Source organism: Helianthus annuus, chromosome 11 (assembly GCF_002127325.2).
Source record: "Helianthus annuus cultivar XRQ/B chromosome 11, HanXRQr2.0-SUNRISE, whole genome shotgun sequence".
Taxonomy (NCBI): domain Eukaryota; kingdom Viridiplantae; phylum Streptophyta; class Magnoliopsida; order Asterales; family Asteraceae; genus Helianthus; species Helianthus annuus.
Genome location: NC_035443.2, coordinates 184,602,339 through 184,626,389, shown reverse-complemented (window position 1 = coordinate 184,626,389; position 24,051 = coordinate 184,602,339). Strand labels below are relative to the sequence as shown.

The window sequence follows — 24,051 nt, the reverse complement described above, 5'->3', positions numbered from 1 at the left end:
AATTCGTATTCGAATAAAAAACCCGATTCTTATTTTATTTATTAATTTTTTTAAATTCTGTTTTTATATCTGCAAGGCATTCTGGATCAAGACAGCGATGACTTGCAGCATATACCTGGTGTGATGACCCCAACAGAAGTAACTTTTACATTTATTTAACTTAGTTTAATAAGTAAACTGCCATTTTGGTCCCTGTGGTTTGGCCAGTTTTGCCACTTTAGTCCAAATCTCAAACTTATTACATCCAGGGCCTGTGGTTTGCATTTTGTTGCCATTTTGGTCCAAATTTCAAATTTGGCCAGATTCTCCTACTTAAACCCTTCTATTTTGTCTTTATCCTCAGGGGCATTTTAGTCATATAGATTTATTATAACTGATTATTGATTAAAAATAATAAAATCAAAATCAATCAACCATCTTCTTCATTTCAACCAGAAAATAAAACCCAGACCCTCTATCACCATCTTCTTCATTTCAACCCTAACACCAAAATCAATCAACCTTAAGACCTGCAATGAACACCCCACCACCACCACCTCCACCACCAGACCTCCACCGACGCACCTCCAGCCCCACTGCAAAATCACCACCGCCGCACCTCCAACCCTGCTGCAAAACCCCCACCACCGCACCTACTCCCCCATTGTAAAACCCCCACCACCGCACATCCTCCCCTGCTGCACAACCCCCACCACGCACCTCCACCACTACAATCAATCACAAACCACAAAACCCTAAAACTCATCAGCCATCAACCCACCCAAATTCATACCAAACATATCTAAATTTCACTTACCAGGTTAATGTTCCGGAGATGAAGCTAGGGTTTCGGCGAGAATTTCACCGGCAAAAATCACCATGCTCACCTTCAACAAACCCAAAACCATTATTCACTCTATCCACTCTCAAATCACTTCACACCCTCTAATCTCCCTCTTCATCTTCTCCCTTTTCCTCATCCAGATCACCCTCTTCTGTTCCCACTCACCGCCGCCACAACCACTACTCCCACCAACCCACGACAACCTCTGCACCGACGGCACAATCTACGTCTACGACCTCCCACCCATGTTCAACTCCGATTTACTCGGAACATGCGACGATCTGGACCCCTGGTAATGGCAGTGCGACGTCGCCACCAACCACAGTTACGGCACCACCGCGACCGAGCTCGCCGGAATTGTACCAGAAAGTTTAGCATCCCACTGTTCGAGAGAGAGGAGAAAGATGATGGCAGTGGGATGGTGGTGTTGGCGGCAGTGGGATTGTGGTGGTGGGGATGATGCGGTGGTGGGGGTGGTGGTATGGTGGTGGTAGTTAAGAGAAGAGAGGTTGAGAGAGAGAAGAGAGAGAGGCAGATGTTGAGAGAGAGAGAAGAGAGAGAGGCAGATGTTGACTATATAATAAAACCAAAATGACTAAAATACCCATAAAGACAAAATAGCAGGTTCTTTTTTGAAAATCTGACCTGATTTCGTTTTTGGACCAAAATGGCAACAAAATGCAAACCACAGGGCCCTGGATGTAATAAGTTTGAGATTTGGACTAAAGTGGCAAAACTGGCCAAACCACAGAGACCAAAATGGCAGTTTACTCTAGTTTAATTTAAATTAGGTTTCCAACATTGGTTGTTATTTTGATGATACTGGTATGCAATCTTACTCTTTGTTGGTAGTCCAGTTTATAACTTTTAATGAAGAAACTGTGGTAAGAAAACGGGTTACAAATGAGTGACAGTGGTCTCTAATTGTTGAACTGCATAAGTATTGTGTTTGGTTTCCCGTATTTAATAGTTATTATTGTGAGTTTGCCATTATCCTTTTATCCTAATTATGTAAGTCCAGATAAATAAAGAAATGAACTGGGCCCTATTAACCTTTTTGTACCCAGAAATGTGGGATGCAGAATGTTTGCAATTAGTGACCAAGAAAGAGGTGTCGTAACCATAGTTATTGAAGATACATGACCGAGACCGGACATGATCCTTGGGACGAACCAGACTCCATTCGGACGGACATCTAAAACATGTCCGTTCCACATCAAGCACCTCCGAAGACGAACCTCCATTCAAGTGCGTCTGGACGAATGACGTCATCTCAGTTGACTATTATAAATACCCCGTCAAGTACAAAGCCTAGTACGATTTTCTGAACCTCCGTCCCTACTTTCTCTCTCTATTTTCTCTCTCTAAACAAATACTTATCCTCACGCCGGAGGGTGGTCGCAGAGTGGCCCTCCCATCTCTGCGGCGAGCCTAACGGTTTTCTGTTTTGCAGGAACCTTCCCTAGCTTTCTACAAGATCCAAACCCTCGATAACAGGCTCCGGCCTTAATTCGATTCTTTGGTTCTTCAATTGGCGCCATCCGATTTCACAAGCTCACAGTCCTTCACGTTAGTGAATTTCTTGAGCAGTAAACTGATCTATGGCGGCCTCGAGTTCCATGAATTCGGGAACCATAGCTGTTAGTGCACAAACTACAGCACGGATAAGCGTCAGCTCCATAACTTCAGCTCCTTTAAGTTCAGGACCAAAGACAACTCTTCCATTTGTACTGGTTCCAACATCTCAAACATCAGAATTTAATGCCGAATTCTTATCAAAAAATGCAAGCCTTCTTCGAAGATTGAAAGCCCAGCAGGCTAGAGGTGAAGAAATCCTCGGTTTAAGAACCAGGCTCTTTCAAGATGAAACTTCGATAAGGACTACGGGTCCTACAGGATTCACTTCCCCTACTTTCTCTACAGTGGTTACTTCGGAGATCTATACTGGGTATGTACAAGGCTCTTCCGGGCCACCATCAGTAATGGCGCCAGAGGAAATCTCTGATCCGGATCTCACTAAACCATATCACCCGGTCTCCATGACTGCTAAGTCAAAATTCAGCGCTCGTATCACGCACGCCAAGCTCCCTCCGAAGCTCAAAAGGACAACTATTGTAAAGAAGTACGATGGTACAACTGATCCGGACGATCATATGTTCGATTTCGACGGAGCTGCGCGAGTAGAACAATGGTCGATGCCAGCGTGGTGTTTCATGTTCGCACAAACATTGACGGGGGCTGCTCGGGTATGGTTCGACGCATTGAACGAAGGAGAGATAAATGACTTTGAGGAGATCCGAAGATTGTTCCTTCAGAATTTTAGCCAACAACGGCACTACTCCAAGGAAATTACTGAAGTGCACAATATCCGAAGAAAAGATGGAGAATCTTTGGATAGTTTCATAGACCGTTTCAATAGAGAAAGCATGCAGATTAGCGGGGTAGTTGACCAGTTAAGGATATCCGGATTCTGCCATGGTGTCCGGAACAATCAGCTGGTCGAGAAATTACACGAAAATCTGCCGAAAACCATGGAAGTTCTGATGGAGCGAGCCAGAGCTTTCGCTCGGGGGAAAAATGCATGTAATCCAGCTCCGGAGTCAGATCATAAGATGTCCTCTTGGAAGAGAAATGGTGGGTCCGTATTCGATAAGGCTCCGTCCGGCAATAGAGGACGATCTCATCCCTATAGCAGGAATGATAGACCTCAACGAGGAAGAAACTCTGGGTCAAGATTCTACAACTTATCGGATCTTTCTAAAACTCCCAGTGAAATTCTCAGCGCCGAAGGTGTGAGCTTCCCCGTCCCACCAAAGCTCCGAAATCCAGGTGACAAGAACTCCAAGAAATACTGCGATTACCATCATGCGCGGGGTCACAATACGGACGACTGAATAGAGAAGGCGGTTCGCTCCGGTAAATTGTCGCATCTGGTGAAAGAAGTTAAAGAAGGAAAGTCTGCAGGAAACACGGCAGATAACCCAAATAATCAGCCTGCAATCTGCATGATACGAAAAATGAATAATCAGGGCATTAAGCGAACCAACCAACACATGGCTGTCTGGATGCAGCAGCCAATCGCCTTCCCTCCAATTATTTCCGAAGAGATCAAAGACAGACCAATTATTGTATCCGCAGTGATAGCCGGTCATAAGGTCCGGAGAGTTTATGTCGATAGTGGAAGCGCTACAGAGATTATGTATCAACAGTGTTTTCAGCAATTAGCTCCGCAAACCAAAGCCAAATTAATACGAGTCTCCATGCCACTGGTAAGTTTTTCCGGGGAAGTCGTACAGCTCATCGGGCAAGTCACTTTGCCAACAACAACATTGGGGGAAGGAAACACGGTTCGAACCGTTAATTTGACATACCTAGTGGTAGAAGCAAGGTCCGTCCACAACGTCATACTTGGGAGGCCGGGCATGTGCGCCTTTGGTATCATCAGTTCCACCATCCACGGTTCTTTGAAATTCCCCACCGAAGCAGGGATCGCAACGTTACACTCTGAGTCAACGACCTGTGTAGCAGAAGTACGACAAAGTAACATAGATGTCCAACCTCCGAATCTCCATACAGAAGAATGGGCTATACACCCGCACTTCCCCGAACAAAAAATTGCAGTCGGGGCCCAACTCTCCGAGCGAACCAAAAAGAAATTGTGGAAGGCATCAAAAAACGCTTGGGGAAGGAGGGCGTCTCATGGGCAGATGAGCTCCCACACGTCTTATGGGCCCACCGAACAATGCCGAAGACGAGCAATAGGGAAACTCCCTTCAGCTTAACATACGTTACCGAAGCAGTCATTCCCGTTGAAGTAGGGATACCTACCCCCCGCATGCAGCTAAGTCAAGAAGAAAACGAACAAGAGCTCCTTCTGAACCTGGATCTAGCCGAAGAAAGGAGAGAGTTTGCGGCGATCCGGGAAGCAAAATATAAAAAAGAGTTGGAAAAACATTACAACTCAAAAGTGAAGGAGATCCGATTTAAAGTCGGAGACTACGTCATGCGGAGCAATGAAGCAAGTTTAGTCGAAGGCACTGGAAAAATGGCACCAAAGTGGGAAGGTCCTTACCTGATCAACACCGTAGGAAAGGACGGTGCATATACGCTCAAGAAAATGGACGGGACCCTCGTCCCACGCACATGGAACGGAGTTCACCTAAAGAAATGTTTTCTTTAGAAAGTCTCTTACTTTAAAATAAGATTGTAATACGGAAGCTACGGCCTCCGTCACCTTTTTTATTTCCCTGTAAAGCGGATGGTTATGCCCGCACCGAACGAATTATAAATTCAAAAGACGGTGGAGGTTTTTTACCCACGGATTATATAAAATGTTTTTACCATGTCAATCGGAGAAGCATAACTCCGGAAAAGAAAGTAGAGTAATAAAATTTTTTCTTTAACAACGTTGCAACAAGTATAGTCTTCGGCCGAACTAGGGATGCTAACCCTAAAAGGGGAGGACGAACTGGCCTCGTTCGTGCTTTTTCTTCACTTAAAAATTATCCTAACAAATAAAATAAACCGGATCCGTACCTTAAAAATGAACGTTCAAGGAAAAGGAAAATGTAAAACACAAAACATGGACGCATGTATAAACAAGTGATTACATCAAAAATTACCGGACTTACATAAGCCGAAAATCATAGGAATATTTACAAAGGATAATTGCTCGAACATCAGTAAAAACATCATTACATTCATCCAAAACAAATTATAAACTTCCAAGGTGCATGCCCCAAGGAGCCGGGCATGTCCACCTTACTCATTCGGTGAATCATCGTTTGCAAAACGAAGAGCTTTCTTGATCTCGGAAAGGGGCGCATCGCCAAGCTTCGGAAGATCCTCTATCACCGGGAACTTAAGGGTATCGAAGCAAGCAATCGCCGTCTTGAGCTCCTCCGTAGCATTTCGATTCAATAACGGAACCTCTTTATAAGGGATCTTTTTCTGCAAAGCATGAACATAACCAGCATGCAGACCTGAGTTGATGCCCACCGCACTCATCGCATTATTAACTCCAACTACGGCGGCAGTCATTTCCTTACCCTTATGAATGTTCTTCGCCAAAAGCTTGGCCCCTCTGAAAGCATCCAGATTTTCGTTTAACGGAGATCGCCCACTTTAGTTCTCAGGGAAGCATTCTCCGCTTCCATCTCCTCAATACGATCCTTTAAATCAGCTTCCCCTGATTTAAGCGCATCCCGCTCTGGAAAAAGTGTTAGAAAAACAGGAGAAATAAAAGACAAGTAAAGCAGAAAAAGGACGTACCGGCCATCATGCTCTCATAAGCAAGACGAGCCGTGTTGAGAGATTCCTCCATCTTCGCCAAAACTATCTTATGCTCTTCATCCTTCTGTTTCATCGATTCAGAAAACACTTTAAACTCTGAAGAGATCTTATCTCTGTCTTCAGCAGCGGCAGCAGCAGCCGCTTGGGACGATTGATTCAGAGCAATCAAAGAATTAACCTTCTCTTGCTGAGATTGAAGATCTTGGGTCAACCGAGCTATTTTCTTTTCTACCTCCGGACTTCTCTAGAACTCTGCGCTTCAGAGAGCGAGCTTCTTTCTCTAAATTCTCCCGTACTGATTCCACTTCTACCCACCGACGGTAGAGCTCCGTCACAAAAATGTTTGATTGGGCTTGGTTAGTCAAGACCGCAACTCCTAGATCCGGATTCTTCATCTTCCGGCTCCTGGCATGATCTATCGGAGTGTTTATGTTAAAAAGCATAGTCCTGGCAACCAAAGTATCCATCACCGAGTCTTTGTTCCGGATGTCCCAATCAGGAATAAATTTTTCTTCAGCAGTTGTTGGGTCAATCTCCATGTCATCCGAAAACAAGTCTGCATATCGAAAAAAAGACATCAACTCAGGTCCGAACCAAGATGAGGGAAGCAAAGACACTTGATCTTCCTCATCATCTATAAAACAGTCCGGACCCAAGGATGAGCCCAAACGCGTACCTGAAAAAGTCACCACCTTCGGTTCACTATGGGCTTTTCCCTTATCCGTATCCACCGGATTCTCCACTTCCATGCTCTCCACTTCACTATCAGGAACAAAGCCACCTGAATAGACAGGAGTCGGTTTATTACGAGCCAATGCGGCCTCCTCCTTAGAAAACCTACCTCCGGTAAGATGTTCATCAAGCTCTTCCATTACATTACCTTCGGAATAGGAATCCTTTTTTGTTTTCTTCAACTTTGGCAATGGAAGAGGATCGGTGGAACGTATATGTATCGGCTCATTCTTCCTCTTACGAGATCGAACCATCAGGTCCACACTCGACTCAGCACCTTTGCTTTTCAAAGAAGAAGGCCGATATTGAAGGGCCTCATCCAAACTACGAATCTCCGGATCAACATCCACGTCATCAAGGACAGACTTTTCACCAACTTGAGATTCGGACGAACCACCAACATTTTTTAAAGATATCAAGGAAGCAGCTTCGGGAACAGCTTGTTCGGATGCGCTTCTAGGGACAGAAGTTGCCCCAACAGCAAATGACACTGTCACATTCGGATCCGCCAGGGGGCGGATCGGATGAGCAGAAGACTCCACCTGCTTCATCAATGGAACATCCCCTTCACCTTGTTCCTCAAAATCAAAATAAAAAACATCCATGCTGGGAACCTTCAGAGCATTGAGGAGAGACATCGCGACACCTACATTACCAAAACAGAAGAGTTAGCAAACCAAATAAGTAACGGTGCCGAAGGGGATGTAAAGAGCCGAAACTTACGATCACGCTTTCGGCGAATAATCGGCCAATCTCTATCCCCTTGGGCCCAGGAAAAACTAACTCGACCTAACCAAAGGAAATGCTCGGAAAGGGGACGAATGGGGGATTGGTGCTCAACTAAGGCACGGACAAGACTCTCGTTAAAAACAAAATCTTCCCCAAGATAAAAGGACATCGTCTGGTCTTTAAAACGCCACCTCATGTCCTCCGGCAGACAGCGGTCATCTAGCCAGAAAAAATTGTCCTTCCAATTTTTCAAGCTAGATCGCTCATTGGAGGACGGGGAAGGCACATTCTTCCGGTGCGCGAATGTATACCAGTCTCCGGCCGTGATAAACTCGTAAAAATATCGAAAAACGTTTAGGTCCGGTTTCTGATCTAGGGCTCGGCACGAAATTTCAAAATGATTGATACGGCTAAGACCAAATGGGTTCACCTGAGAAATATGAACCCTAAAAAATTGTAGAACCTTAATCAAGAAGCGAGAAAAAGGAACCCTACAATTCGCGAAATTACAGACGCGAGTGTAAAAGGGAAACTTCCCTTGACGGAAGGGATATATGGCTTCCCTTTCGGAGGGAAGGACCGGGTAAAGATCTAAAGGAATCCTATATTCTCTAATGAACTTGTCCAACTGACGTTGGGTAAGTACACTCACACTATCCGCAAGATTATCCTTACCAGGGGCCATGTTTAAAAGATAAAAAGAAAGGGACGCACCTTTCTCTGAAGAAGAAGAAGAAGAGGTAAAAGAGGATCACAGTAGAGAAGGTGAGAAAGGTAAGAAAAAAGTGAAAACCGAAAAAGTGAATTTATAGAAGTTCTTGAGTCGGTTAAGGGATGTCAAATCGAACCATCATTTCAAGCATGCTCCCACGAATTCCAACACAAGGTTTCGTAATAATTACGGATGGGTGACTGACGGACAAATCACATAAGTCACCCACACCACGTCACCACCACTCAAAACATACCGTCATTTACTTGGACCACCCCAGTAGCGACACGTCATCTGTATAAGACAAAAAGCTTGAAACAACAGTTTGCAAAGTCTCTACCAAGACTTAACAAACTGGGGGACTTGAAGATACATGACCGAGACCGGACATGATCCTTGGGACGAACCAGACTCCATTCGGACGGACATGTAAAACATGTCCGTTCCACATCAAGCACCTCCGAAGACGAACCTCCATTCAAGTGCGTCTGGACGAATGACGTCATCTCAGTTGACTATTATAAATACCCCGTCAAGTACAAAGCCAAGTACGATTTTCTGAACCTCCGTCCCTACTTTCTCTCTCTATTTTCTCTCTCTAAACAAATACTTATCCTCACGCCGGAGGGTGGTCGCAGAGTGGCCCTCCCATCTCTGCGGCGAGCCTAACGGTTTTCTGTTTTGCAGGAACCTTCCCTAGCTTTCTACAAGATCCAAACCTCGATAACAGGCTCCGGCCTTAATTCGATTCTTTGGTTCTTCAGTTATCGATAGCGACCGCTATCGCGAATAGCGTGGCGAGGCGAGACATGGTCGCTATATGGTGTATAGCGCTGAATAGCGTGAAAATAGCGGATTCCGACGATGACTTCCGGCCGGAAACTTGCCGGAAACTGGCTGGAAACTTGCTGGAAACTATGAAGAAGAAGAGCGGCTGCATTTTTGTTGCGTTTGAGCCTTTCTAGGGTTAAATAAGTTTATGGATTTTAACATTTAAACCCTCTATCTTTCATTAGGTTACATTTAGTCATTAAAACTTGTAAATCTACATAAAAAGTGTAAAGTTAGTTTGTGTATTTTAACATTTAACCCCCCTATTTTCACTAGCTTACATTTGGTCCTTAAACTTATAAATTTATACATAAAAGGTATAAAACTAACGTTATGTATAAAAACAAAGTTATGTAGATAACTTTTTTTTATTTCTTAAATTTTTAACTACCTTATCGCTAAACACGAAATAGCGGGCGCGATTTCATCGCTATTGCTACGTAGCATATAGGTATGTTGTCGCTATTTGTCGCTATTCGGTATCGATAACTATGGTCGAAACAAGCCAAAATGTGTGACCTTTTTGTGCTGGTTGAAACAGGTTGAGTTGTGACGTCCTCTTTTGAATATAAATTTAATGTATTAACATAATTATAAATTACATATATTAAAAATCATAATGTCTCTTAAATAAAACAATTTGACATGTTTTTACCTTTACCTATTTTTTATATTTAACCCTTAACAATCATTGATTTCCCTTTTGCTGTATTGCAGTGTTACGAACAGTTTCGTAATAACAGTAGATGATCGAAAGATAGAGAAGAAGAACACAAGAGAAGAGGAAAAACTCAATTCATTCGATGGTTAAGTCTGTTACAACGCACACACTATATAGCCACTAACTACCAATAACCCCCTAGACTATACAACAATTACATATAGGCCCCTTTACTTATTTTGACCCGTAACAATACTCTCCCCTTATAAGACTTTTGACCTCAAAAGTCAAAATAATAATAAGATACCCACTAATCACAAGTATCAAAAACAAATGCATGTGCTTTATTCCAACAATGAAGACCACAACAGTATCCGCCGAAGGTAATGCAGTATGAGTTGTCCAAATAATCCGTCATGTCTTCACCTATATTTTGCTCCAACTTCAATAGCATTTGACATTGTTGCATAAAGAATATCATTTTAATAGCTTCCCTAATCCACAGTTGGAGCACAAGCACACTCAAAAGTTGCAACAACAAACTGATCACTCTGTTGACTTCCCAATTTAGACACCAACCATTTTTTTTTACCACTTGACCAGTTCCAATATGCCTTAATACTCCATAGTTTTACCAAACTACCCTCTGCTGTCTTAATACTCCAGAGTTTTAACAAACTATCAGCACCACTAGAAACACAAACAAACTGAGCACCATGACTACGAACCTGAACTATGAAAATGCATGTTCTGCAGCCCTCAAATGTTATAAAACAGTTACCATTAGGACTTAGATATGCAGTATATGTGTGGAAAACCCAATTGAATGATAGGAACCAACTTTCTTGGAACAAAAAACTCATTTTTAATACATATTGCCAACCCGGTTTCCATTCAAACGTTTTTACCCTCGCCAACTCAAACTTATGCTTTTCACTTCTAAGTTTTTTCCACATTTTAGCCAGCACCTTAAGGGCATTTTCTGTTTCTTCTTGAAATCTATACAAGCGAGATGAAAACCCGTATCTAAGGATATCACCAGAATGTAACTTCACATACCATTTTTTCCTTACCTGAATTTTTTCCACAACCACACCTTCCCGATTTAACACAACTAATGGGTCAACTAGAATATTTTCAAGACTTTTCTGCACCATATCAAATCGAGCCTTAAGTCCTATGTTTTCTTGATCATAAAGTATCACAGGGACTGTTGTGCTGTTGTCAACATTAACCCTTTCAAATTCAACACCCACATCTTGCTTGAAAGACTCACTACCATGTAAATTCTTAGAAAAATCAGTTCCTAAAAACTCATTATCACCGAGTTCTTGAACAAAAACAATAGACTCATCACAAATCTCCTTATCTTTAGTGCTTTTATGAACAAAAACAGTAGACTCATCAATTACTTCATCGTCAATCATTTCTTGAACAATGTCGGCTTCTTGAATTTTTCCATTCTTGAAAAACTCATTGTCTTTCATCAATTCTTCAAGAGTGATATTAATATCAAACTCTAAATCTTTGTTATAAAAAGAAGAATTTGGATCAAATGGAGAGAAAGAATCTTGCAAGCCATTAGAATCAATTTTTAAAGCCAATGAAATCACATCTTTCACCTTAGTGCAACTATATTGATGCCATTCGACAAAGATATTCCTAATTCTTGGTTCTAAACCACATATGAACAGGTAGATAGCATAGAAATCAGACATTTCTTCAGAGTTTCTAACCTGATCGAACAATAAGAGGAATGAATCGCAATAATCTCTGACAGTACCTTCTTGCCGTATTGACATAATCTTGTCCAAAGCCAATTCCATGTTGTTTCAATAATTTCTTGATTGCTGGACACTGTTGTGAATCACCAGAACCGATGGTTGAACCGTTTCTTGCCCTAATTCGAAGTCACCCAAATCTGATTGTTGAACCCTAATTCGATTGCTGCAGTAGAACACCGTTGTTACCCGAATCTTAACCCACGGTCGTGAGGAAAGATTGCTCTGATACCATTGTTACGAACAGTTTCGTAATAACAGTAGATGATCGAAAGATAGAGAAGAAGAACACAAGAGAAGAGGAAAAACTCAATTCATTCGATGGTTAAGTCTGTTACAACGCACACACTATATAGCCACTAACTACCAATAACCCCCTAGACTATACAACAATTACATATAGGCCCCTTTACTTATTTTGACCCGTAACATGCAGTGCATGAGGTTTATGAGCTGACTGTATCAAACTTCCAGAGCCTTTTTCATTTTATAGTTGGTGGGCACGTTATCGACATGCGTGTAATGAGCCTCCCTGCGTATCCTGGCCCGGGCGTTGATGCATAACATCGCTTCAAGGTACAAAAACTTTAAGGTATCAAAAGTTTAATAAACAACTTTGGATGCGTTTGAATACTAAGGAGGGACAAATAGAGGTTATTTTTTTAAGGTTGTTTTAACTTTTTAGTAGTTTTAGCTGACACATCCTATTTCGAAAAAAAAAAAAAAAAAGATGCTAACACATTTCTCGTAAACTATAATACAACCTAGGCATTGTAGCACCAAGTTGTTTTTTTAACTTCTCGTTAAATAACATTAATCAATTTAAATAATGTTCAGGTTGGCAAAATGGGTCTCAGGGGCAAAGTCAAACAAATGCTTTTGCATAAAAATTGACATGAAATCTCCTGTCTTTAATCAAATTTTGATAATTACATTGAAGTTTATATGAATTGCTAGAGTTGAGAATAAGCATATTATTAGATTAATGAAAACATTTCAAATAAAGCTTCATTTAATAATACTTAGTTTACTCTAGAAAGTCAAACCGGTTAGATTCAAATTCCATGAACAGAAAGGAAGCTTTCAAAGCATAATGGAATATTTGTATAAACATGTGTTAGTTCTTAGATGCAATCTTATGTTCCCATTTGAAGTCGTAAACTTCCGTTTTTCTCCCTGTGGTTTGGTCACTTTAACGGTTTTGGCCCAAACCTTTCAAAATAGCCATTTTACCCCCTGATCTATAAAGGCCTTCATGATTTTGCTCCCTGCCCCTAAACGTCATCCATTTTAACAGTTAGGGTTTTAAGCTGGAATTGTAAAGGGAGGGTTGGGAAAAGACATAATTGCCCCTCAGGTGTTTTGCACGTGACAGACTTTAACTGGTAAAGTGGATGACGTTTAGGGGCAGGGAGCAAAATCATGAAGGCCTTCATAGATCAGGGAGTAAAATGGCTATTTTTGAAAAGTTTGGGGCAAAACCGTTAAAGTGACCAAACCACAGGGAGCAAAACGGAAGTTTACTCCGAATTTTATTAAGCCCATATTGAAATGAAGTGTTGTTTTGTATGTGTTAACACATTTTAAGATATCAAATTTATTCGCTTTTGATAGTCTCATTCTAAAACCCTATGAATTTAAACCTTACTCCCTTTGACATTGATGGTATCTCACAGGTTACTTCCTTTACTGCCAATTGACTGAAGAGCTAAAAAGCTTATTTAAGTGACATCTTAAGGGCCTCTGTGCAGGTATTACACACACACACATGTATATGCATTTTCAAGTATCTATTCCGGCTATAGAGGTTAAAAGATGGGCTGGCTGGAATGTTGGATAATGGGCCAAAACAAATGTTAGTTAAAATGAGTCAAAACAAAGCCGGTGGGTTGACACTTGACCATTTTCAAAATCTATATTGGTTAAGACTACAAAACAATATTATTACTCTAATGGTCTAAATAAATGAATAGAAACAATTAGGGTGTTTTATGCACCAAAGAACTGTACCTGCAAAAGGGTGTTTCCAAGGGGTTTGTTTGCGAAGACCACGGAAAGAATGAGCAGCCAAGATTCATATATTCTGTTTGTTAGTAATTTTATTACAATTGAAAATCATCTTTTATAAGCCTGCAGCCTATTGATATTGTGAGAAACCAAAATCATGTTTTTTTAAAGATTTGCTAAAAAACAACTTCACAGAATACTCAACACTCTAATATACACTTGAATATAATTTAATTAATTTCAATGAAAAGTATTGAGACTGAGCGTGAAATTAGTATTGCAAGGATATGATAACTAGAAGGTAACATTGTTATTATGATAGAGCTGCAACATTCATTTATTAAAGTCAAATCTCAAACATGAAGCATGTTGGATAAATATGACTACACTTTCTAAATATAGACTCAGGTATATCCACCTTTGATGGATTATACTTTTTAAACCTGAAAATATAAATATAACAATAAAAATTACTTGTCCACGAGTTGCTAGGGGTCATTTATATTACACAATAAATGTATGTGGACTTAGTTTACACACGTTTGTTGATGGGTTTTGAGGAGGGTACGTACTAAACTCTTTATTTGACATAAGTGGATATACTTTAGAATTTTTATATAGTGATAACACTGTAATTAATTGCTATAATAATAAGTTATAGTACTTGTTTGATAAAAAATCATAAATTATGTATGATTATTATTTACAATAAACTTAAGAATCATGAATGCATGATTTTGCCAAGAATCCAAGTGTTACCAGTGATATGAGATGATAAGAATGAGAGGTTTAGAACATGTTTAGTAGGGTTTGAAGTTCAAGCCTCTCCTTTGGGTATTATACGACACATGACGTTCTAGTCAGCAAAGAGTATTATGGAACTTGAAGTTTAAAATTGATGTAGTGGTATAATGCCCCAAAATGCCCTTGTAATGATTACCCAATTACAGGTGTGTGTGTGGGTCGGTTATGGCCAAAAACCATAACCATATCCACGATGTCAGTTAATGGATAATCATAACCATAACTGATTGGTTATGACGGTTTTGGTTAATCGGTTTTGAATGTTATTACGGCTCTTAATGGGCGGTTAACCATGAATTTACGTCTTGTTAAAAAATAACTCATTTTTTTAACAACGGAGTAAATTGTCATTATACCTTTGTATATATTAATATATTACATATTAAAAAACATATATAATCTATAATATTAATACCAATTATTTATGAATATTCAAATAAAACGATATGATATAAACAATAAATTCAAACAGACTTTCAACCAAAACGATATAATATAATCCATAAATTCTAACACACATTTAATCAAAAACATCAACTATTGAAAAATGGTGAAAAGTCTAAAATCCAACAAAGAGTTTACTACATCTTGATTCGGTTCATTATGTTGGGCATGGAAACATTGATAACCATAAGCGACCCGTTACTTTCGGTTTTCAAAAAATAATTAACTGATCCACCGCTTTTTTATTTTGTTCAGTTTTTTCGCTTCGGTTTTGTCGGTTAATTCGGTTTTTTTCTCACCCCTACCCAATTATCTTTTTTAGAAAAATAAAACAAAAGCAACCCTTACCCTATGATCATACAAATTTTTTTTTTTGAAACCAACAACAAAAGCAGCGTTTTAATGGTAACGTCGGGAGCCAAAATTCGAAGATCATGCTGCGGGAGGCGGAGGTTGGGCTTCACACCACTTCATTTCCCCGCTACACATGATGGGGACTCAAAAGTTTCAAACTATCATTTTTTTTGAACGGTAAATTTGGATCACTGACGGACCATTGGAGTATCATCGTGCCACCAGCAGAACCACCCGATCATATCCATCTCCACTAGGCAATAATGCCTATACACCAATTCAGGAGAAAACCCAATAAATTTGGGAAAAACCCCCTTAGTGGGAATCAAACCATGACCTAACAGTCATAAGACTTATCCCACCACCAAGATACCACTAGGCTATAATGCCATGGATAGTTTCAAACTATAATGGGTATTGAAACATAACCCAGTCATAACAAATGACGAAAGTACAACAATTTATTCATGTCCATAATTTAAATAATGATAATTAACAACGTGTTCAATTTCAAAATAAAGGTAGTTCGTTTGTTGACTCGTTGAATAAATTAATATACCAATTTTGAGACTTGTGTGAACACTGAAAAAACAAACCAAACCATAAAAAGTTTAAAACTAAACAAAAAATGAGGCAAGCCACCGAGTCACAAGTTAATTTCCAAACTATAAATAAGCAACACTTTCATGCTTTATGTTGTTGTAACATATGCAATGAGAGTTTTTCAAAAAAAATTACATTTTTCACTTTTAACCCCAAAATCCACTATCCCTCATTACTAAACTTCTGCGCACTAAGAAAGGTCATGATGCCATCTGGGTAATTGTGGATCGTCTTACTAAATCAGCGCATTTCTTGCCAATCCGTGAGGATTTTTCTGCTGAAAAGTTGGCTAAAGTCTATGTGGATGAAATTGTATCTCGACATGGTGTTCCTTTGAACATTATTTCGGATAGAGATGCTCGCTTCTCTTCTCGCTTTTGGAGAACCATGCAATCTGCTATGGGGACCCAACTCAATCTGAGCACAGCTTATCATCCACAAACTGATTGCCAAACTGAAAAAACAATCCAGACTTTGGAGGATATGCTTAGAGCTTGTGTGATCGACTTTGGTGGTAGTTGGGATTCACATCTTCCATTGATTGAATTCTCCTACAACAACAGTTATCACTCCAGCATCAACATGGCTCCTTTCGAGGCTCTCTATGGTCGAAAATGTCATTCACCAGTCTGCTGGAATGAGATAGGTGAGGCTCAGCTTACTGGACCTGACCTCATTCTGGAGACAACAGACAAGGTTAAGAAAGTTCGTGATAACTTACAAACAGCTCGAAGCCGTCAAAAGAGTTATGCGGACCTAAAACGCAAGCCCTTGGATTTTCAAGTCGGTGATCGTGTATTACTTAAGGTCTCACCTTGGAAAGGTGTGATCAGATTTGGAAAGAGAGGAAAACTTGCACCTAGATATGTTGGACCATTCCAGATCGTCGAAAGAATCGGTAAGGTAGCCTACAGACTTCAATTGCCTCCTGAACTTGGAAATGTTCATCCAACTTTCCACGTATCCAATCTCAAGAAGTGCTTAGCTGATGAGAACCTCCACATACCTCTCGACGAGATTCGTGTTGATAAAACACTCCATTTTGTTGAGAAACCTGTGGAAATCATGGATCGTGAAGTCAAATGGCTTAAACGCAAGCGCATTCCGTTGGTTAAAGTTCGCTGGGAATCTAAACGTGGACCTGAGTTTACTTGGGAACGTGAAGATCAAATGAAGGCGAAGTATCCACATCTTTTCCCACGAGTTTCCTCTAAACAAATTTCGGGACGAAATTTCCACAAGTAGGGGAGACTGTGACATCTGTACTTGTAATCATTGTAAACAGTTCAGTTATCAACGAAATAAAGTTATTTGATCCCAATGTTTGTCTATTCATGTTTGATGTTTTTCATGTTTTGACTTTTATTCGATTTCATACTCTATATCGCTTTCTTGAGAATTATACGCAACTGGTATGAAAGCGTAATCAGTTATATGCAACAAATACTCCGGAACATCAATTTATGCTTAACATACCTTAAATAACCTTTACAATAAGTTTTGAAGGCTTTGGTATGGCAAAATCTAGTTAATTCGCTTACAGGGACTAAAATTGACAAACTACGAAAGTATGCCAATTTGAACTGTGACGAACATTCCGAAACATGATCATAAGTTAAACACACCCTAAATATCCTTTACATAGCTTAGAAATAGGCTTTGAGGGGTTCGGTGTGCTAAAATAAACTTTATGCTCATTCAGGGACTAAAAACGTCAAAAAGTGCATAAGTTTGCACTTTCGCGCATATCTTATGTTCTGTATACTTCCGGACATCCAAAAGTTTATGTAAGCATTAAAACATTATGTTTTAATGTTTGGCATGAGAAAAATCCATTCGTCGCGCAATTTGGATCGTTTTTCGCGCTTATGCGCATTCCGTCGTAATTAAGCGAACATCGCGATCGTACGACCAAACGAACCGACATCCGGGATATTTTTGAGCATGTTTTGAGTTTTCTATACTTTAAATTCATTTTAGAGGCTTGAATTGAGGTTAACGGGCCTTAAACGTGTCAAAAATGGGCTTAAAAGCATGCAGGGGCTGAAACTGTCATTTCTGAAAAGTTTGGCTGATCAGACAACCTCAGGCGGCCCACCTGAGTTTTTGTAGATCCTGATGCGGGCCGCATGGCCTCCCCAGATACGCCAAAATGTTGCAACCAGCTGTTTGCAACTGTTTAGCACCTCCAAACCACTTGCAAATGGTTTTTATCAATCCTAGGGGCTCCCATGGGTTTATATTTCAGTGGGTATGTGTTGTACGGCCAAGATCGAAGCACGTTTGTCGAGGAACGATCCTAACGGTCTTGGTTTTCCTATAAATACCCCTCATCCCCATTTGCAAAACCCACTTGAATTCTGAGGTTGTTCTCTAAGTTGGGGGTGCTTTGACACTTCATACCTGAGAATACTCGGAAGTTCAATCTTGCGGGGACCCTTTGTAAGTATTCCTTCGTTCTTTTATTGCTTTTCGAGTTCGAAAGTCAAACTTTGTTTGACTTTCAGCATTGACTAGTTTATGGTCAATGCGAAGTTTGTTTGAACTTCATAACGTGAGCGTAATCACGATGGTTATAGTTCCTAGTAACTATACTTACTGATTACCACGTTATCTAGGCTCAGTGACGAGTCGTAGTTTCGACCAAAATGCGTTTTCTCGCGTATTTTGTAACCAAACTACTCTAGGGTATTAAAACCGTTTGTTTTAATACCAAACCTGTTTTCTAACTTTACTAAACATGTTCTAGCGTGTTTAGCTCGTCACTTTTAGATTTGTGCTTGTTTAGGGTCGTAAAGGTAAGCGATCTAATCAATCGCTTATGCTTACGAACCCGACCCATTTGGTCGATCATTAGGATCCGACCAAACACTTTGGTGACCATAGTTGTATAGGGAATAACCTTCCAAGGTTATACCTTATGGTCACGACGTTTAAGTAGTTATATGATAAGTAGTCTTATGCCTTAGGTAAATTACCAAAATTCCCTTTTTACACTAAAATTCATTTTAAACCTATGTAACATAATTTTTTTTATTTGATCCTCATTGATTGGGAGCTCTCTCTAGGAATGGAGAAAAAACGGCGCCCCCTTCCTTTCTTGACCTAAATTTCGTGATTTCTTGGTGGTTGTGGTGATTGTTTGTGTGATTAGGGTATCTTGATTCTCTATTCATGCTCGCAAATCAGTAATCTCATCAATTGATCCGTTTTACACATTAGGGCTACGGTTTTCTTCATCCTTTTTGCGTTTTTCTTTGGCTGCCTTCTTTAAGTTGGATTTTTGTTCGTTCTTGGTTTGGGTTTCCTAGAGAGAGTGAATCCATTCATTGTTTTCTGATTGAATTAAGGCTTCTTGGTAGCATTAGGGTTTCAAGATTGACGGCTGAATAACCTAGGTTCAAGTAAGGTGCTTGACGGCTGATTAGGGTTTCAATCTTAAGGTTTGAATGCTGGTTAACCTGTTTTCACGAATTAGGGTTCAAAATCAGGTTTCGAGATTAGGGTTTTGAAGTTACGGCTCTGATTTCGTTGTTCTGATTTCCAGATTTCGAGATTAGGGTTTTGAATTCGTTTTTTTCTAATTAGCGAAGGGGTGCGGCTGGTTCCTTATTGTTTTAGGGTTTCAGCGGATTTCTTTATCATCGCTATTCTTTGTTGATCAGAATCTGTCCGTATGGAGGGCCAAAATGCAGAAAACTCAAATGTGTTTGCCAAGAAAATTAAGAACATTGACGGCAAAACATTTGAGCCAAGACAAACATCATTTTTGGCGGCTAGGGTTTCTGAAATGCCGAGTAAGAAGGTATGTTTTATGCTGCCGCTTAATGATACTGAACATGTTATTGGCTGTTCTGATTCTCCCAATCAGAATTATGCGAAAGTCTTTGACAAGAGAAAGGTAGCATTTGTGTTGCCGGTGAATGATATTAGTCCTACTCGAGTTCAAAATCTGAATCAGGATGTTAATGCTCATGTCCACTCTTATACGGATGTGGTCCTAAATGAACGAATCGAGCAGGGAGATATTAAGCGGGGTGGTGATTCAATTCAGAATCAGAATGGAGATGAAAACACTAGGAAGGTCAATGATGCGGCTGATCAAGTTCCAAAAGTCAATTTTTGACATCTAAACTCAGATGTATCATTGGATGGAGTGGATGTAGTGCTTCCGATTGATTCAGTTTTCCAGGTTAATAACAGGTTAGCAAACACTCTATATGGTTATTTCCTGGGGGATAGGGTTGCATATCCAGTAGTTGAATATTTTGTCAGAACAAATTGGAAGAAACATGGTCTTCAGAAAACTATGATGAATTCAAATGGTTTCTTTTTCTTCAAGTTTGAAGACAGAAAGGGTATGGATACTGTTCTTGAAGGGGGACCTTGGATGATCCGTAACAAACCTATGTTTCTCAACATTTGGTCTCCTACAAACACCCTTAAAAAAGAAGAGTTTAAAAAGGTTGCAGTTTGGGTGAAATTGCATGATGTTCCGCTAGTGGCATATTCTGATGATGGTTTAAGCATGTTGGCTTCAAAAATTGGGTCCCCAGTGCGTCTGGATTCGTATACTAGTGATATGTGTAATGAGGCTTGGGGAAGGAGCAGCTATGCTAGGGCTGTGACAACCCGAACTTTCAAGGTTTGTGTCACTTAATCGAGTAATCCTAACTGATTATTATTCATTGTTTTATGTTCTTGTGTTATTACAATCTTGTTAAACCTAAGCGCGCATTATAAACCTCGTTAAACATTACGCTACCCGAATCTATTAAACCCGGCCCACCTTTTGAGTATTGATACTTCGGCCCACCTTATGCCAGCACAATTACATGGGCCTAAGTCCAATTCGACCAAGATAAGACTTGGCAGCCCCAAAACCCTTATCTAGTATGTATGCGTAATATATGATATCCTTCATAACCCTATCATAACAAACAACCCTATCCCTCACCTCTGATTCCCTGATCGCACGAGTTCAGCAGGAAACACCCCCCCCTCTCGTAATCTTCTCCTCCCTTGAATCACGACGACAGTAGACCTCCACCCCCCTCATCAGCGAGACATCACCTCTTTCGGGCGAACCTTGGTTAGTATGTTTACACGATATTGTTTATATGTGTGATTAAATGTGATTGATGATTGTTATTTGGTGATGATATGTGAAGCCGGTTAGTAGTTGTTGTTAATCAAAATCATATTCGATGTTCTTGTTGTTTAAATGTTTACTTGATGAAAGGATATTAATCTATAATAATCTGTTGGTTGATGTTTTTGTTGTTGATATTGTTAAACAGTAGGTAGGGATCCTTTCATAAACTATAATACATCTGGTCATTACATGTCGACTTGCATGCAATAGGGGACATAGTTTAATATAGTAGTTTAGTGATAAATGCATGGGTTAATATTCATAAATGATCGATGGATTGGGTAGTAATTGTTGCTGAAACAGGTGGACAAATGGGTCGTATATTTGATGAAGTTAGTTGGGCCGAACATTAGAGGAGTAGACTACAAACTGGGTAATCGAGTTGGGCTTAGATTTAATGGGCTGCTAGAAATATTAGATGAAATTGTATTGGGTAATCTTGAATATAGGGCTGTTTGTCTAATATGATGTATGGTAACATGAGTGGTGATAAATCGATTAGGATCGATAATACCAGTTGCGAATGTTATAATAGATATATTGGTAATGGTTATGAATTAAGAGTATACTGTCAAATGGTTAAACAAAAAAAAAAATTAAAGAATGGGAATGGATTAGGTAGCAAGTGAAATCGGTTGGGCCAAGGATCTTTGGGCCGTGTCATTGGTTGATATGCTAGTTCAATAATATTAGTTATAGGACTCAGTTATGTTGGTATTATGTTTGTAGAGTAATTTAGCATGTTTTAATTGTTTGAATATGTGGCATGACAAATTGATAACATGAAATTGTTAAAGGATCGAATATGAAGAGTGTTATGAGTGCACATGATTAGGGGATTAAATGCGATGATGATTTATGTTATTCATCAGATTATGGTTTCAAGAATCATGCTAATCAAAGATTGTGTGTGATTATGAATTAAAGTCAACTCAAATGTTCTGTGAGTAGTTCGATGTACATGTGGGATGATCTTAATAATTGTTTTGTATGGAATAATACTTGTTCGGTATTGAATGATAGTTGTTTTGTAATACATGGTTACAATAACTGCCATAGATAATTAGTAAAGAATGAGTGGAGTTATGATATGTGTTTACTATAATTGTGATGATTCCATGATGTGTTGCTCGATTCTGTTATACATGAGGTATGTATTAGTATTATTTTGCTTAATGATTGAGGTTGCATGATGATTAGGAATTTTAGAAATAACTACACAAATGATCTGAATCAGAATGATATGTAAATTGAAGTTTGGTTTAGTGGACTATTATGTGTTTTGGGCTGTTAGTCATGTCACACTTATTAAAGGTTTGGGCCGCATACGGGAACCGGATTACGAGCCCATAAAAGAGGCCGCACCACCCTCGGTTACATGTGAGAAATAGTCGCACATTCTCAATTGTGGGTCAGCGGTAAATGGGTTGCACGCTACTGGTTTGGGCCGGAGCCCATAGAAAGTTGCACACTCGTTAGGGTCTCTTGTTTAGTGAGTCATGCATGCTATTGTTTGCCACACAATGTGTAAACTGCTAAGTTCCATGCATAGAGTGATGAATGCCAATACATGCCTTATTGTGTTTTAACCCTAAATGTGTGGGTAGAATTATGTGTTGTAATTGAATGTGAAACTGATTATGGACGATAACCATGTTAGGACTTGATTGACTACGTGTGAACAAGTACTAGTCTACCGAGCAAACCAAGGTGAGTTCATCTCTCTTGAGCATGCGTCCCGGTGGTTGGGACAGTCAGTGGGTATCCAAGGGAGGGATAAGTCTTTTGGGTAAAAACGGAATGTTGGATAATATACTCTTCCTATCACCATTAAAGTCCCTCCGTGTTGTTTGGTTACCGGGTAGGTAACATGGTATTAGTTAGTAGCGCTACTTAGGTTTGGCAACCTCACCCCGTACCTGGGAGGACGGGTGTTGAACTAATGACCTAGTCATGACCAATGCTTTGATAGGAGCATTGGAGAAAGGGCAAAATAATCAGAAGCCGTCTTGTATTGGGGTATTATCAGCATTGTTTTCAACTTTACTTCGGGAATTAACTTCAATGGATTAACTACATACTTGGTAAACAACGTTTTCGTAAAACTATGAACTCACCAGCGTTGTCTGATACACTTGTTGCATGCTCGCAGGTTGTTAGGTTATATGGATTTTGAACTTGCTGTCTGAAGTAGCTGGAGTGGTCATGGGTCGTGCTGATTGGATACGAGTGATGGGTTTATTGATTTCACACATTTAAACTGAAACAGTTTATTATGTTTTCTTTTATTTGCTTCCGCTGAACATGTTGGTTTTCTTTTAAACTTATTGACAGTACTTTTCAGAATAATTGATGATTTTATTCAACATTATGATTGGTTCAATATGATTAGTGGCTCGTCATTGGTTTGTCACACGCCTGACAGGGACACTCCCTAGGTGGTATTTTGGGGGTGTGACAAGGGCTCTCATTGAAATATCAGCTGATCATGAGTTGAAAGAGGCTCTAACCATGGCTATTCCTGAATTGGATGGGAACAAATATGTTAATGAGACTATTCGGGTGGAGTATGAATGGGAGCCTCCGAGATGTACTCACTGCTGTGTATTTGGGCATGACTCTGAGGAGTGTCCAAAACGCATTCGACCGACAGTGAAACCTCCTACAAATAGTCCGAAAGTAGATGAGGATGGTTATACGGAAGTAAAGACAAAGAAGAATGTAAAGAAGACCGGTTTTCAAGTTAACAATCAAAAGCCCAAGTTTGAATATAGGCCTGTGGATAAAAAGAAAAAGACAGTGAGTCATGCCTACATGAGTGCGCGGAGCACTAGTTCGTCCAAGATTCAAACTCATAATTCGTTTAGTGCCCTTGGGTTTGTTGGAGGAAACGGGGATAAAGGGGGACGTGAGCCAAATGAGGAGTCTAATGATGACGAGGTAGATGTCGTATATGATGAAACGAATGAGTTTATGACATCTGGTACATACCCTACGACTTCCAGTACAGGGGCAAGCACCTCTCACATAAAGTTGTCTAATGGATAGGGGGCTTCCTTTTCATGCTACAGGGCTGCCAGTTGGTAGCAATTTCATTTTTGATGATGGCGGTTGACGTCTTTT

At 40.0% G+C, this 24,051-nt stretch overlaps 1 long non-coding RNA gene across 4 annotated transcripts; it reads left to right on the top strand.

Moving 5' to 3' along the window:
- The first annotated feature begins 71 nt into the window (after positions 1-71).
- On the top strand, positions 72-23,311 carry LOC110891436. 4 transcript variants are annotated; one of them, XR_002565342.2, is made up of 4 exons: positions 72-138; positions 11,998-12,137; positions 13,238-13,312; positions 23,081-23,311. It is a non-coding gene; the product is annotated as an uncharacterized LOC110891436 (long non-coding RNA). The 4 variants fall into 4 exon arrangements; XR_002565341.2 differs by lacking the exon at positions 23,081-23,311 and having other exon boundaries at positions 13,238-16,013; XR_004873344.1 differs by lacking the exon at positions 23,081-23,311 and having other exon boundaries at positions 74-118; positions 13,238-16,013.
- The last annotated feature ends 740 nt before the right edge of the window (positions 23,312-24,051 follow it).